This window comes from Pelodiscus sinensis, chromosome 19 (genome assembly GCF_052426305.1).
Source record: "Pelodiscus sinensis isolate ZL-2025 chromosome 19, ASM5242630v1, whole genome shotgun sequence".
Classification (NCBI taxonomy): domain Eukaryota; kingdom Metazoa; phylum Chordata; order Testudines; family Trionychidae; genus Pelodiscus; species Pelodiscus sinensis.
In genome coordinates, this window is record NC_143070.1 from 28,532,764 (window position 1) to 28,548,660 (window position 15,897).

The 15,897-nt window shown below is 53.5% G+C and overlaps 1 protein-coding gene and 4 non-coding genes across 5 annotated transcripts in view; 2 read left to right on the forward strand and 3 right to left on the reverse strand.

Annotated features, from left to right (window-relative positions):
* LOC142821621 (zinc finger protein RFP-like) overlaps nt 1-15,897 on the reverse strand; it is a 411,497-nt gene that overhangs the window by 146,260 nt on the left and 249,340 nt on the right. The gene's annotated exons all lie outside the window — the stretch shown is intronic.
* TRNAE-CUC (transfer RNA glutamic acid (anticodon CUC)) lies at nt 1,548-1,619 on the forward strand. Its single transcript has one exon. It is a non-coding gene; the product is annotated as a tRNA-Glu (tRNA).
* On the reverse strand, nt 2,905-3,120 carry LOC142821711 (small nucleolar RNA U3). Its single transcript, XR_012898397.2, has one exon. It is a non-coding gene; the product is annotated as a small nucleolar RNA U3 (small nucleolar RNA).
* TRNAR-CCG (transfer RNA arginine (anticodon CCG)) lies at nt 4,730-4,802 on the forward strand. Its single transcript has one exon. It is a non-coding gene; the product is annotated as a tRNA-Arg (tRNA).
* TRNAS-AGA (transfer RNA serine (anticodon AGA)) lies at nt 6,267-6,348 on the reverse strand. The gene has a single exon. It is a non-coding gene; the product is annotated as a tRNA-Ser (tRNA).

A 15,897-nucleotide genomic window follows, 5' to 3' on the forward strand; every position in this document is an offset into this window, starting at 1 on the left:
TGGGTGCAAGCCCCATGCTGGCCACAGGGGTGTCTGGTTTGGTGACTTGCCTTTGTGTAGCTGCCTGCTATGGACAGGGAAGGAGAAAGAAGCCCTGGGAGGTGAAGCAGCGGGAGGGAAGCAAGGAGCAGAGTGTCAGCTGCCAGCCGAGAGTCACAGGTGCCCTCTGCCTCCTGGGACCGCCCCTCCCTGAGCCGCCAGCCCCCTGTCTCTCACCGTGCGCCCCGTGGGGAGTCCACTCGCTCTGGGCTCTGGGGGCCTCCCGCTCCCGTAGGGAATGACACAGCCCTGTGCCCTAGCCCAGAGCCACGCCCAGCCCGTGTGAAACAGGAGGGTTCATTGAGCGTCTGACACAGCACAGGGACCCAGGCAGGCAGCAGGGGCTGCGGGTGGGGAGTGAGGGCACCAGAGGGGGCAGGGAAACAAGTAGCATCAAGACTCTTGCCACCAGGGTCTGGCCACCCGACTCCCTGCCCAGGCTGCTGGGCCCCCGACCACTTCAGCTGCCAGGTCAGCCCGGGAGCTAAGGCAGGAATGGGGGGAAGGAGCCAGTCAAACTGCAGGTGGCAGGAAACACCAGTCTCGCCTTCCTGGGCCGGGCACGACGGCATCATGTTTGTGACACGGCTGCCAGACATCCCGGACAGTTAATAACCAGCTAGAGGGGTTTATGGGTAGCTCAGTGTGGGGAGCCTAAGATAAAATATTTAAAGGTTCCTGGTTCAATCCCAGGCTTTGCCATGTCTCTCGGTGCAGCAGGGCCCTCTCTGTTCCCCGGCCATGCTAGTGCCCTGTGACATCCCCTCATCCATCTTAGCCACAGCCCAGCATTGGAAACTCCCGTCCATCTGATTAACACCCTTCACTTCCAACCCTCCCTCAGAGTCCTTGCTTTCTTGGCTAAAGTCCCCTCCCTTGTGCGTGTGGCTGGCAGGGGTTACTAGATGGATCCATTTACATGTAGCTTCACTGAAACCCCCCTTGTTGGCCTGCGCCAGGTCAGTCCGTGTCACTGGCTCAGGGGTTTCTCCCCCCAGCATGCTGCAGAGAAAGCCCTTGTGTGTGAAAGGGCCTCAGGAAGCCCAGAAACCAAGTTAAAAATAAACCAAAAGGAAACATTTCTGCGCCCAGTGGAACTCCTTGCCAGAGGATGTTGTGAAGGTGAAATCTACAAGAAGGTCCAAAACAGAACTGGAATATTTAATGCAGGAAAGGTCAATCAATGGCATTTAACCTGGATGGACAGGGCAGGTGTACCGAGCTGGTGTATTCTAGAAGCTTGGAATGGGCGACAGGAGGGATCACTTAATAACTGTCTGTCCTGAGGATTCCCTCGGGACAATGAAATCGGCTGCTGTTGTGAGACAGGATCCTGGGCTAGCTGGACAACTCACATGACTCAGTCTGGCTGCTTTGATGTTCTGTTTGGTTTCTGTTCTTGTCACCTCTGGGCAAGGGAAAATGGATGCCCCCCCCCCATCCTGAAGTGGACAGAAAATGGCCTGTGAAAGGCTAGTATAGGTGAGCAAAAAGGCAAGTTTCATGTGTCCCTGATGGTCTAGTGGTTAGGATCCAGCACTCTCACTGCTGTGGCCTGGGTTCGATTCCCAGTCAGGGAAGCCAGCCTGCAGTTTCATGTGACAACTGCCTTGTCTCTTTTCTCACCTATTTGACAGCAGCTGTGACCCAAGAGGTTACATTAGACTCCTTCCCACCTCCCTGGCACTGCTAAGACAACACTTGCCATTTTCAGAAGGGGCAGAGCTGGGTGACTCAAACTGCCCCTCCCTTCTCTCATGTGGGCAGCCCTGCAGGAAGCTCTGTGGCACACACAGCACTAGCCCAGCGCAGTGTCAGGTCAGCACAAGATCCATTGGTTCAGTTTGGTTGTTGAAGGAGACAGAACTGGCTCCAGCCCCCACTCAGTAACCTGGGGAAATGACCCACCAGGCCTGGGCCCCTCAGAGAGGCAACGATTCCCCACTGGCCAGGGCAGAGCCTCCCTCTCACACACTCATGGAGCCTTCTCCCCCTGCTCCTGCCTCCCCCTTCACTCAGCTCTCACTGCTCGGTGCTGCCAGGAAGGGGCCTCACTGCTCGTCAGTGTTCCTGTTCCAGGAGCAGGTGAGTTTTGTCTTGTGCACCAATATTGAGGTCGTGTGTCTCTGTTCAGGTGTGAGCCCCCGCGGCGCCTGCCAGTTACTAACAAATATCTTAGCTACACGTTATGGGAGAAAGACACTAACCCAAGGGATAATTAACACGGGGCTGCGACTAGTCTCTGCCTCCCACAGGGCCACTAGGGAACAGATGGGAGACAAGGCATAAGGCAGATCCAAGGGGCTGGCTAAATCCAGTGTGAGAAGCACATGGAAAAAGACCCAGCAGCAGGTGAGATAAAAGAATGAAAACATCAGGATCAAGACCAGAGCAGTTCGGCTATGTCTACACTTGCCACGTGTATTTGCGCAAGAACATTGAGTTTGTAACGTACAATATCAGTGGTTCTTGCACAAATACTCTGACGCGCCCACTCACGGATAAGCCCTCTTGTCAAGTATTCTTGCGCAAGGGGGCCAGTGTAGACAGCAACATTAATTTCTTGCGCAACAAAGCCCAATGGCTAAAATGGCCATCGGACCATCAGAACTTTCTTAAACAAGAGAGCATCTACAGTGGCACGAATGATTTTGCGCAAAAGCACATGCCAGTGTAGGTGCTCTCCTGAACAAATGCTTTAATGTAAAAATTTTTGCGTTAAAAGTATTTGCACAAAGTCATACCAGTGTAAATGTAGCCTACAAGTAAATCCAGGAATTAAACAAAAACCAAGACAAAACAATAAAGTGAAATCCCCATTCCTCTCTACTGCAAAATTAATTTTAAACTTTTTGACAGTAGCTAACCATTCAGCCTGTGCTCTCTTCCTCCAGCTTCCCAACAGGAAAGAAAGAACAATCATCAACAGCAGACAGCAATGACATTAGAGCAACACTGTCTGCTTGCCTCATGCTCAGAAGAGAACACTATCACTCATCTTCATGGATAGCGAGGCTAACCACTTTCAGCTACATTTCTCTAGTTACCAACTATAAAAATGATCCCTGAAAGTACAGTCTTATTAGCACCTGCTTCCCTACACACCCACACTCATGTGCATTCACTTTCTCCTCATGAGGAATGTTTTCACACAACACTTAGAAAACTAAAGAACCGAAATAATCTCAGCAAAGTGCTTGTCCCATTCAAACACACTCCACCAGGTTTAGAAATCTGCATATTAGAATATGCTCCATGTCCCTGATTACAGAAACACGCCTCCTGATTAGCATGTGGAGCACCTGGCAGCCAATCAAAATCTCCTGGGCTACGTCTACACTGGCACCCTTTTCCGGAAAAGGGATGCAGATGAGACAAGTCAGAATTGCAAATGCAGCGGGGATTTAAATTTTCCCTGCTGCATTTGCATGACCATGGCTGCTGCTTTTTTCCGGCTCGGGGCTTTGCCGGAAAAAAGCGCCAGTCTAGACGGGATCTTTCGGAAAATAAAGCCTTTTCCAGAAGATACCTTATTCCTCTTAAAATCTGGAAAATTTAAATTCCCGCTGCATTTGCAATTCTGACTTGGCTCATCTGCATCCCTTTTCCGGAAAAGGGTGCCAGAGTAGACACAGCCCTGCTGTTTCTTCCTGAAACTGCAGTTCCTGGGGCTCCTCTAAGTCAGTAGTAATAAACTGCAAGTCCGCAGACCAGCAAGGGGCCAAGAACCCCTGCCTGCTGGGCAGAGGTGGAAAGTAATAAAGTAGAAATACTTGATTACACTACTCAAGACTTTTTTGGGGTATTTGTACTTTACTCGAGTAATTTATTTTTGTCACACTTTGATTTTTATTCAAATTATTTTATTTTTTTTAGACAATATTGTACTTTTTACTCCACTCCCATTTCCAGAGGCGCTGGGTTACTCACGACTCGCATCATTCTGATTTGCTAAAGCCCAGCTGCATGTGCAAGCACCAGGCATCCAAAAAACAGCCAATCCACAAGCACAATGCCCCTGCCAAGGAAGAAGCCTTTTAATAGCTGCTCCAACACCTTGTCATTCAAACCCAGTATCCCTGCAGGCTCTGCCAGCCTGAGACCTGAGCGAGCAGGGCAGCTGCCCAGGGCTCCGTGCTGAGGGGGGTGATATGAGCAGTCTCATGTGACCTTACCTGGGGCCAGGCAGCTAAACAGGAGGGAACCCAGCAGCCGGGGTCAGGGGGGACAGAGGAATCCTCTGTTCTGGGGGGAGCAGCAGCAGGGTGGGTGGGTGCCGGGGGTAGGGGCTCCCCATTCCCCCTGGGACAGAGGCCCCTGTGGAAGCCCTGTGGGGGGAGGTGGGGCAGGCTGTGCTGGAAGAGGCTGGGGGTGGGTGGCTGAGGGGGGTGGGGATTGAAGAAGCGTCTGTGTGGGCACTTGGGCAGCCAGCTCGTCAGTGAGCAGCAGAGCACACGGGCCCGTCACCCCACAGCCGAGCCCTCAGCTGCTCTCCCAGGGCTGTGGCCGACCAGCCTGCACTGCTGCCAGCCCGGGCTCAGCTCTGCCAGCAACCTGCCCAGCCGCCTCCCTGCCAGGGGCTGCAGACGTGTCTGCTGGGGTAGAGGGGAGGGACGTGTCTGCCCAGCCAATGTGAGGGGTGAGCCTTTGGGACAGAGAATTTTTGTCCCTTCTCTTCATTTCTTGTTTGGCCTCAGCGGCCTAATGGACAAGGCACTGGCTTCCTGAGCCAGGGGTTGTGGGTTCAAGTCCCACCTGGGGTATGGAACTGTGACCTTCGGAGGGTTGATTGGGAAGCCCATGGGAACTGGGAGATGGTTCCCCAAGAAGTGTCACATCCCATAGGACAGCAGCTGTCTAGTCCCACCAGCTCCAGGAGTGACTCAGATGGAGAGAGGGGGCTGCAGCAGAGCAGGGTCTGTTAGGTGACAAGGCAGAGCCTGAGGAGGGGCAGTTCTGGCAGAGGCTGAGTGGGAGCAAGGGGGGAGCTACTTTGGCGCGGCCCCTTTCCAAAGCCCTTGAGCAAGGGGCTGGCTGGCATTGGGGGGAGGAGGCGGGGCTAGGAAGGGGCTGTTCTCCCTGCTCTTCCAACATAGGCAAAACATAGGCAAAGCAGCCTGCCCCAGGCACCTTCCATAGCTCAGCTGGTGGAGCAGAGGCCTGTAGCCGGTGCTTGGCAAGTGTCCTTAGGTTGCTGATTCAACTCCAGCTCAAAGGACCAGGCGGCTGCTTTGGGTCTGTCCCCTCAAAGCCCGATGCTACAATTGACAAAACGGTTTTGGGTTCCGACTGCCAATCAAGTGTCTTGGGCTGCACAGGCCTTGAGTCATGGCAAGAGCTGGAGGGGAACGGTGAATGGCTGCACTTTGGAATGGGAACATGTTCTCTGGAACCATAAAGTAGAACAGTTTGAGGGCTGCTTTCAAGGAGGGCACCATGGCTTAGTTGGCTAAAGCACCTGCCTTGTAAATAGAAGATCCTGGTTTCAACTCCCAGTGGTGCCTTGTGGTGAGGCCAATGTGTCTCTTCTTTCCACCATATCCCAACACATATCTGGAGTAGGTTTTACTGTTTGCTGGTGTCCTAACAGTGGAAGGAGGATGGCAGCAAAGAGCAGGCGCAGTGTGTATTGGTGCAGGTGCCCTCTGGGTTTGATTTAGAGAGTCTTATCTAGACTTGCTAAATCAAACTCTGGGAGATGGATTGCAGCAGAAATCTCCACCTGAGTGAAGACATGGCCTGATGGTGCAATTAGTTAGATCCTGACCACAGCCAGCCTGAGCCATTCTAGTGCTCCGGGTATGTGGCACTGCCCCCGGCTCACGGTGCATGTGCGGCTCCACCCTGGGTGCACAGTGCATATACAGCCCCTCCCACTCCATGCGTGGAGCTTGTGGTAGCAGGATGCTCTTGTGCTGCCCAGCCTGGCCCTGCCACCACCACTGGCGTGCAACCCAGGGTCCCCTGGGGCAGGCCATGCAGAGCCCCACAGCTGCATGGGGACGGGCACTGCTGACAGGTGCTGTGGAGGTTAATGCAGCTCCAGTCCCAGGGCAGCTGCTGTAGTCTGCCAGGAGCAAGGCACGCAGTGCCTGCTGGCAGCTGCCCCACTAGCTCACCAGCTCACCCCTTAATCCAGTCCTGATGCCAACAGTAACAGCCCCACTGCTGGTAACTCACAGAGGCCTTTGCTGCCTGAGGAAGAGGTGTGGGCAAAACACAGACCTCGCTGTGAGCAGGATTTGAACCTGCACAGGGAAACTCTATTGGATTTCAAGTCCAACGCCTTAACCACTCGGCCATCACAGCTCTGGGAATAGTAAAGACAGGGAAACTGGTAAATAATGCCAGTGCACAGCCCTAATGTCACCTGCCACAGAGTTCATACAGCAAACTATTGCAACAGCTGTGCAGAGGAGTCCTGGCAGTTCTGGTCTTAGGCTGCCTTGGAGGTGAGTTCTGCTTCAAGGTCTTCCCTCCTCCTTCTTGGTCTTCCTTTCCCTTTTCCTTCCTCTTCTCTTTTCCCCTTTTCTTCTTCTTGCTGGTCTCCTTCTTGGACCCCAGTTTATAAAGAGAAATTCAAGTACCGCTTAGTTCTACCTTAACCAATTATTTTAGTATAATTTCACTATCCAGTCGGCTAAGATCGAGCGCTTCCACCCTCTTGGAGAGCCATGTCACAGGCACAAGCCCCCAGAGACCCCTCTGGCCCTTCCATAGACACATCACAGGACCAAGCAAGTGGCAGCAAGTGCCGGGCACTCTCATGGTCTGGGCCAGAGATAAAGCTGTGGTCCAAGGAGGAGTCTCTGCAGGCCCTGCAGTCCATGCGGAGGAATGCAGATATTTATGGCTGAATGGCTGATGGCCTTGCAAAGAAAGGCCACTTCCCCCCACCCTAGACCAAGTCAGAGCCAAGGTAAAGGAATTGTGGCAGGGGTATGTTCGGACCCATGAGTGCAGCTCCCGCTCTGGGGAAGCACCTTAGCACTGTGCATACTGTAAGGAACTGGACCAAGTCCTGGGGGTTGGGGAACCCCTGTCTCCAGGTACAGTTGTGGAGTTTGGGATGGAGACACCTGGGCAGCAGCTGCAGCTTCAGGACGACAACCATGCTGACCAGCAGCTCCAGGATGAGGAGAAGGAGGATTCCAGGAACGTTGTGACCCTCACCCTGGAACCGGTCCCCCAGATGCAGGAGGCCTCCCAAATATCTTTTGGCACCAGGGAGGGAACATCAGGTGAGTGCTGTGAGGTTGCAACACACACAGGGCAGGCGGGAGCACAGGGGATGATGCGCTATCATGAAGCATAATGCTGATCATAGGTTGGAGGACACCACACATGCCTGACCCCATAGAGGGCCGTTCCCCCCCCACCCCCTCCCACCCCACCCCACCCCACCCACCATGTGTGCAAGGCACCACCTGCTCCTGCAGACAGTGCTGCCAACAGCTAATTTCCTAACACTGGATGCAAGCAAGCAAGTGTAATGGGGGTGTAGATCAGTGGTGTAGTGTTTGACTGCAGGCAAAGTGGTCCCTGGTTCAACTCTAAGTGCCCTCTGAAAGGTTGATCAACTTCATTGAAATTGTTGCATCTCACTCTGCATTTCTGCTGTGCAAAGATTCCTAAAATTACTACAAACCATTCCTGTGTCAATGCACATAAACCAGGCAAACCCATCTCAACTGAAACAAGTTCAAATCTGCTGTGTGTCTCATTTCTATTCCCATCAATTGAGCAGGGGTGTGATCTGAAGGTCCTTGGTCTACCTGGGCTATGCTGGGTAGAAGAACAAGAATCACACCCAGTGGGGGAGGAATGGCCACAATCAATCTTCTGGAGCTTGATTTAGCAAGTCCAACTAAGACTCACTAAATCAAATCCAGAGGGTACCCACCAGTTTCCAGGACTTCTGCTCTTTGCTCCCTTTGGGTTCCTGCAGTAGGGACACAACCAGGCTCATATGACAGAGGCCAACTCTAGCTAGGTATGTTTATAGGGGTATGTTTACACTTGTACCCTCTTTCCAAAAAGGGATGCAAATGTAAAGATTGGAAACTGTAAATGAAGCCACCAGGGACACATACAATGGGCCTGCAAAAAAATGAAACAGAAACAGCTGAGCACTTTGCAGAGAACAGGCCATCGCCCTGCTGGGAAAGGCTCCATCATGCACAGACTCTGCGCAGGGCCAGACTGCTGGGAGGAGGCTCTGGCCATGGTCTTTCCTCCCCTCTCTGTTACCTCCTGCACCTGGGGCTGAAAGGGACGTGGGCTGCAGGCTGGTCCTGCCCAGCTGCCTTCCCCAGTGGGAGCAGAAAATGCTCATGGAAGGGCTCACACATTGTCCCCAATGCACTGGCCTGAGGGCCTGAATTCTTGCTGCCCCTGGGTGCACCCAAATTCCCCTTCTGGGGGGGCAGGCTCCCCAGATCACACCCCTCCTGTCACACAAAGCTTGCAAATGGGGTTGATTTTCCTCCATCTCCCCTTGCTTGCTGCTGCGCTAAAAGAAATCCTGAAACCAGCCCTGTCTCCTGTCACTGGAGAGATGGCCCTGTGCTGGGATATGAGAGAGTATCCCAGTGATGCTCCTCGCAGCCCAGGAGAAGAAGGGGGCTGTGGGTGGAAGGCACTAGTTTGGCCCAGTTGAGTGAGGGGTGGTTGGTCCCATGGTGTCAAGGGCAGCGCTCAGGACTCTGCTTCTGCTGGCAGGGAAGAAGCTGGGAGGCAAGGTGCTGGCAGCAAGAGATTCCGGCTGCCTCTTTGCTCTGGGTCTGCCAGCCGCCAGCCACCTTGACCAACCCTCAAACCAGCTGGACTAGCCAGCCCACGTCACAGTGAGTCGCCAGTGGCCCTGTCAGAGAAGAGCCATTGGCAGCTGCAGAGACGGCCCTGCAGCTGCCTAAGGCGCCTTTCCTCAAAGGGCCACTGGTGAGCTATAGGTCTGTTGGCCAGCTAGCTCAGTTGGTTAGAGCATGGTGCTAATAACGCCAAGGTGATGGTTTCAAGCCCCATGCTGGCCGCAGGGGTGTTTGGTTTGGTGACTTCCCTTCCTTTAGCTGCCTGCTATGGACAGGGAAGTAGAGACAGGCAAGAGGCTGAGACCTTTTCAGGAAACAGGCCAGAGAACTGGTAGGAGGAGGCTTGAGCCTGCACAGACCCAGTGGCTAAAAGGGCCTTGCCCTGGCCTGCTTTCCCCAATAGGAAGGAAAATCTTTCTCCTCCCTCCATTGTCCCCAATGGGGTGGCCTGATGCCCAAATTCCTGCTGCTGCAGTGGCTGGCCCAAGGCTCTTCAGCACAAGTCACAGAGGGAGGCTCAATATTTCCAGAAGGCCTGGAGCACGTGCCTGGCACACAGAGCTGCTGCCAACTGCCTGGTCACCTGCTTCAGTGACCCAGCAGCCTCCCCGAACCCAAACTGCTCCTGCTCAGGTCCCTCCTGAACCTGCCCTTGCCCCTGCTCCTGCGGCTTCTCCTCCTGGAGCCTCCCCATGGCTGCCGAGGCCCCTGCACACGAGGCAGTGGGACCACCCAAGGCTGACGCCAGTCCCAGCACCATCCCTGAGCCCCACGTCCCCCTTCTTCCCCTTTCTGCCATCCTCCTCCCCAGTTCTACATTCCCCACATAAAAACCAGAGAGTTTGTTCTTTGCACAGGGAGAAGTCCTGTTTGTGTTACCAGCAGGGGAAGGGGGAGAGGAAAGTGAGAAGAGCGGTCAGGGGAAGGGGGGGTGGGGGAGGCACAGAGAAATACGCCGGCATCACGCGCCTTCTCTGAGAATGGCCCCACGTTCTGAAGGGAACAGAAAGTGGCCTGCGAAGGGCGAGTGTAGCTGAGCAAGTAAGTGTGCTTCTTGTTTCCCTGGCGGGTTAGTGGCTAGGGGTCAGCACTGTGCGTGCTGTGGCCGGGCTTTGATTCCCAGTCAGGGAAAACAGCCTCATCTGTAGTCATAAAATTGGCCAAGTATTTGCTCTTCCCATCAGTGCTGGGGGGGGGCCTGGGGTGCCAAAGACAGGCTCTGGCTGGGTGACTCCTGGCCAGCAGCCAAGAACATTTCTGGGTGACTCCTGGCCAGCAGCCAAGAACATTTCTGAGGCAGCTGCTTCCCTCCTTCTGCTGTGCAGAGACTTGTAGTTCCTGGAAGTGGGGCTGTCTCCCCTCCTTTGCCTTGGGCCCATTTGGCCATGGTTCAAGGGGGTTGCTGATTCTGTAAAAGCTGCCCTGGTAATGAAGAAACAGCTAAAGTGACACTGGCAAGAATTGAACCCACAACCTTTGAATGAATGACTGGCCTGGCTCACACTGAATGGTGTGGCTTAGACTTGCCCCACACTGCTACACAACCCACAACCCTCTTGGGCTGCTTCACAGCCCAGTGATGACTGGGGTAGAGGAAAGGGACGCCCTGAGCCAGAATCTGTGTTGGGGAGAAACTGAACTGAGCCCACTTGCCCAGCGCTGCTCCTGCCCCCAGGCCCTACCTCCTGCCCTCCACTCTTAACTTTCTTATAGATGCTGTTTTATCCCACCCCTCTCACCCCCAGCCTGACTGTCCTGCCCCACTTCCCAAAGGAGCCCTTGTGTGGCCATGGACAGAGGCTGCACTGGGGGATTGGCCCTGACTGCCCAGTACCTTGTGATGCCGGCGGCAAAGCACAATCTGGTCTGGGAGCAGCTGTAGCAGACATTAGGGGGTGCAGGAGTGGTCTGAGGCCGGCTGCGGCAGCTGACCCGCGCCTGTACGGCTGTGATGTAATCACAGGGCGCCCTGGCACTCATGACATCATCATCGTGCACACGGGCTGGTGGCGCTCTAGGCAACTGCCTATTTCCCCAGGCTCACGGGCTGCCACTGAGAGGGTACAGAGCAGACTGGCTGGGATTTTTGTGAAATCCTCAAGCCACATGTAGCCAGCGTCCCCCTGCCCCCTTGCCCTATCCTGGGGAGCCAGACACTGCCAGGGCTGGAAGGAAATGGGGAATGGCTGCATGCTGGGAGTCAAAGGTGTTGTCTGGAACCATAGGGTAGAAAAGTTTCACCAAGCTGCATGCAGAGAGCACCATGGCTTAGCTGGCTCAAGCTATTGTCTAGCAAGCACAAGATCCTGGGTTCAACTCCCAGTGATGCCTATTGGAAGCCTTTGCTTACATTTTCCTATGTGCTTCTGGGACACGGAAGAGGCCTCCCCTGGCCACCCATAGAACTGCTGGTTCAGGAAAAGGCTGATTGGAGAAGAGAGTTGGAAAGAAGGAAACCACAAGTGAGAAGCACCTGATGCCCACAGACCCTGACTCTCCATGGCTGCAGGAGCTGCAGAGGTTGCACCCTCAGGCTCTCTGAGCACGGAAACCCCAGGGAATCACAAGGGCGTGTGGCGCTGGCTCTCCTGTCCCAGCAATTGCAGTCAGAGCCCTGCCTTGCCAGTGCCAGTCACAGCAGCCTCTGCACCCATGCCAGGCTTGTGGTTTCCTTCTTCCCAACACTCCTCCCCAGTCAGCCTTTTCCTGGACCAGCAGTTTGATCAGTGGCCAGGGGAAGCCTTTTCTGTCACAGGAAGACGTAAGAAAATGTGATCAAAGGCTACAACAAGTCACCAATGGGATGTGAACCCAGGATCACCAGTTTATAAGGCAGCTGCTTTAGCCAGCTAGGCCACAGTGCCCTTTGTAGCAACATCCCCACTACAGATACCCTTCTTGGCTATATGCCAAATATTGAGTTTTTCCAGGATACCTTTTGTATCTCTGAAAAAACTCTGCCACATCCATGGAGATCAGTTTCCAAAAAAGTGGGCGTGTTTTTTGGAAGGCCTGTATTCCTCATTTTAGTAGGAATAAGGGCTCTTCTGAAAGAGGAGGTTTTCCCCAAATTTGGGCCTGTGTAGATGGGCCAAATGTCAGAAAAGCCTCTTCTGAAAAAAGTGTCTTTAAAACTGTGCTAATTTATGGTCCCAGACAACACCTTTGAATTCCAAAGTGCAGCCCTTCTTTATTTTAGTCCAGCCTTCAAGGGGTCTCAATCCCAAGAAATGCAATTAGCAGCTCAGACCCATAATCTTTTTGTCAATTGCAGTGCAGCCAAAGGATTACTTGCCACACACGCACTACAGTCTGCAACTCTACCAGCTGAGCTAGTGAAGGATGCCTGAGTGAGGCCACTGGTTTGTCCATGTTGGCCCGTGTACAAGTGTCAGGGCAAGTCCTCCCCCAAGTGGATGGCATCGCAGGCGGGGGGCAGAAGAACCCAGGAGCAGAGGGGTGCTTCACATGCAGAAGGACCCCAGAGCTAGATCCATTTATGCCACAGCAAAAATAAAATAGCTGGGTTCTTCTCCTGGGTCTTTTTTTGTTTCAGTGTCTCTAGGGGTGCAGAAGGGGCAGACCCAAAAGAACCAAACCATTTGAGTGAATCTTGGTCCAGCCTCTCACTTGTGCTGCTCGCTCTCCCAGACTGTTCCTACGCCCAAGGCAATAGCTCCACACCCAACATGTGGGTTAGCAGAGGCCAGGGGGCAATAGGCAGAGCCTGGCAGCTGCTGGGACTGGACCTGAGGGCATCAGGGGAAGCAGCAAAAACACAACGTCAGCCCCCTGCATCTCTAGCCAGGCTGGTAGGTTCCAGGGCCCCAGCTCATCTGAGCCTGCTGGATGAGAGGCCGAGCGCCAGTGGACATTAGACACCCAGCAGAAGGCACAAAAATCTCTTCTCACCAGCCTGAGAACAAGAAATGTAAATCAGGAGGGTTTCACAACAACCAGCCTAGGAAAATCCCACTAACAGTTGAATTCAGGTTGCAAAGTTCAGAGCCCTGAGTGCTGCCCCTTGCAGCATGGGACAAACAGCTGATGTGTTTGGTGAGCCCCTGGGACTCTCAGCTCTCAGGCTGCCTCTGCTCTCCCGGCTCCCTCCAGCTGCCCCATCCCAGCTGCTTGTTTATTTTTTGCTTTTATTTAAATACCAGCTCTAGAAGAAGCCGTGTGACACTCTCCCCTCCCCCATCACGGCATGGACAGGTCGCCGCCCCCAACCAGACTCTGAAATGGCCCCTGCATTTCCCCTAGCCCCATGGGGCTGTCAGGAAAGAGCCCAAGGCCAGGCTGCAGCCAGGGGAAGCAGGAGGCAGGAAGAGCCCCAGTCTACCCAGCTCCTTTTTGTGCAAAAGCCTCTTGTGCAAAAACAGACCTAAATTAATTATGCAAATTAGCATGGCAATATGCTAATCTGTGCTTCATTTGCATAAGCTTTTGGGGAAGAGAGATGCAGTATGGAGATAGCCTAGGTGGTAGAGAGCCATGAAGTAACATAGACTCAGGAAAATCCCTGGGCTGCAATGCTTACTTACACACAATAAGAATAATTCACCAGCTCAGACGTGATTTCTAAACCCCCAAACAAGGAAAATAATAAAACCTGATGGACTAGGGAGACTTTTCCCTACCTACACATTTCAAGAAATTCAATCCTGAGCAGCCCAAGACTGCATGGCCTAAAGGGCAAGGTGTCTGGCTTCATGTCAGAAGATTGAGGGGTTGAGTCCCTTTGCAGTTGTACTTACCTACCTTCATCTGTGCTTCTGGATCCTGCTGTCCTTGGCCTGGAAAGGTCTTATGTAACAATAAGGCTTTTCTGTAACACAATTGGAAGCCCTGTAACTATTCAGTAGGCCTAAAGCAGTGGTCTCCAACCTTCTTACACCCAAGGTCACTTTTTAAATCACAGAACAGGTGAAGATCTACCGCCCCGCCCCTTCCTTGAAGCCCCGCCCTCTCTATTCTCCTCCTGTCCATCACTTGCTATCCCCAGCCCTCACTGATACACTCTGATAAAGTTTATTTTTAAATTATGCGATATATAAAATTAAAATCAGGTGTTTATAGTTATGAAGTAAATGGTCTTTTTATTCATGCTATTTAAATCTAAAATGAAGCATTTATAATTATACATTTTGTGGGGACAGAGTTCTGCGGCGGGGGGCAGGGGAGAAGGAACAGGGTCCTGGGAGGGCAGAGGACAGGGTTCTGCAGCAGGGGACAGGGTGCCAGTGGGGACAGAGTTTGAGGAGTGGGGACGGGAATGAGGACAGAGTTCTGTAGCTGGGGACAGGGGAGAGGGGACAGAGTTCTGTGGCTTGGGACAGGGGAATAGGGTCTGGGGAGCGGGTAGTGTGGACAGGGGGTGGGGGGCCAGTGTCAGCACAGTCCCCTGCATCTGCCTCCTCCTAGGATTCTCCCCCCCCCCCCCCCGGCCCCAAGGGAAGTCAGCATGTGCCTCCTCCGGGCCCGACTCCCCCCCCTCCCCTGTGGTGCAGGGAAACCCCATGTGTGCCTGACCTGGAGCCAAATCCCCTCTCCCATGGCATGGTGCGGCATGGCCAACCCCCTCCCACAGCACGAACAACCTCCGCGGGCGCTTGCCTCAGGGCCAAACCCTCTTCCCACAGCATGGTGCGGCCCAGTCTGGCCAACCCAACCCCCATGGGTGCCTGCCCCGAGGCAACCCCTGCGCTCTACTCACCCCTCCAGCGCTAGCGGCACAGGGAAACTGCCGCACTCCTCCTCCAGGGCCGACGCCCCCTCCCCCAGCACACAACAGAGCTGTGGGAGGGGAGCAGCCCGTGCACTTCTGGAACCCCCGGAAGTGACGTGGGCTTCAGACAGGACTTCCATCCACTCCACGTGAAGCCAGCACTACACTAGAGGTAAGTAGTGAGGCTTCTCAGGGGTGGGGGGAAAATGGGGGTAGGGGTGCCCAAACACCTCGCGATCAACTGGTTGAGGCCTTGTGATTGACCAGTCGATCGCGATTGACGGGTTGGTGACCACGGGTCTAAACTGAAGCTTTTTTCTGCAGCCACACTGAAGAGCAGCAGCAATTAGCTGTAAAGCCTGGAGTCACATGCTCACATTCCATCTAAATGACATTGAAATAGTGTCACACTAGGCTGTGAGAAGGGGTCTTATCCTAGTGACACCCACTGTCACCAGGGAAGAAGCAGATCTCAAGGTGGGTAGAGAAAACTCAATTAACAGCATTTTGTCTGGCAAAAGACTGCTTACCAATAGTTGTGGTTGTGCAATTGGCATTTTATGCTTCTTGGCCTCACTTTCCTGTTGTTTGTCTGTGTGATAGTCTGGTTTGGATCTGTTTCTGTCTGCTGTGTGATTGACTTTGTGTGGTGTAAATCAACTAAGGCAGTGTGGTATGATTGGTTAGGTAATTCTGTTACAGTATGTTCTGATTGGTGAGTGACATTTTACTAAAATAATTGGTTAAGGAAGAACTAAGCAGTATTGAGTTTCTCTATATAAACTGGGGTCCAAGAAGGAGACCAGCAAGAAGAAGGAAAAGGGGAGAAGAGAAGAGGAAGGAAAAGGGAAAGGAAGACCAAGAAGGAGGAGAGAAGACCTTGAAGCAGAACTCACCTCCAAGGCAGCGTAAGACGGGAACAGCCAGGACTCCTGTGCACAGCTGTTGCAATGGTTTGCTGTGTGAATTCTGTGGCAGGTGACGTTAAGCCTGCACATTGGGATTATTCACCAGTTTTCTTACCCAGATCTGTGATGGCCGAGTGGTTAAGATGTTGGGCTAGAAATCCAATAGGGTTTCCCTGTGTAGGTTCAAATCCTGCTCACAGCAAGGTCTGTGCTTTGGCCACACCCCTTTCTAGGGCAATATGGGCCCTCTGAGAGTTACCAGCAGTGGGGCTGATGGTGCCAGTGCAGACACAGCCTATATGGCTTTGTGTCCCCTTACAGCAAAGGCAACAGCTGCACCAGTGGCACTTCCATAGAGGGCCCTGGACCATGCTGCTGCAACCACTTGGTCCCAGGCAAAGCACTGCTGAGA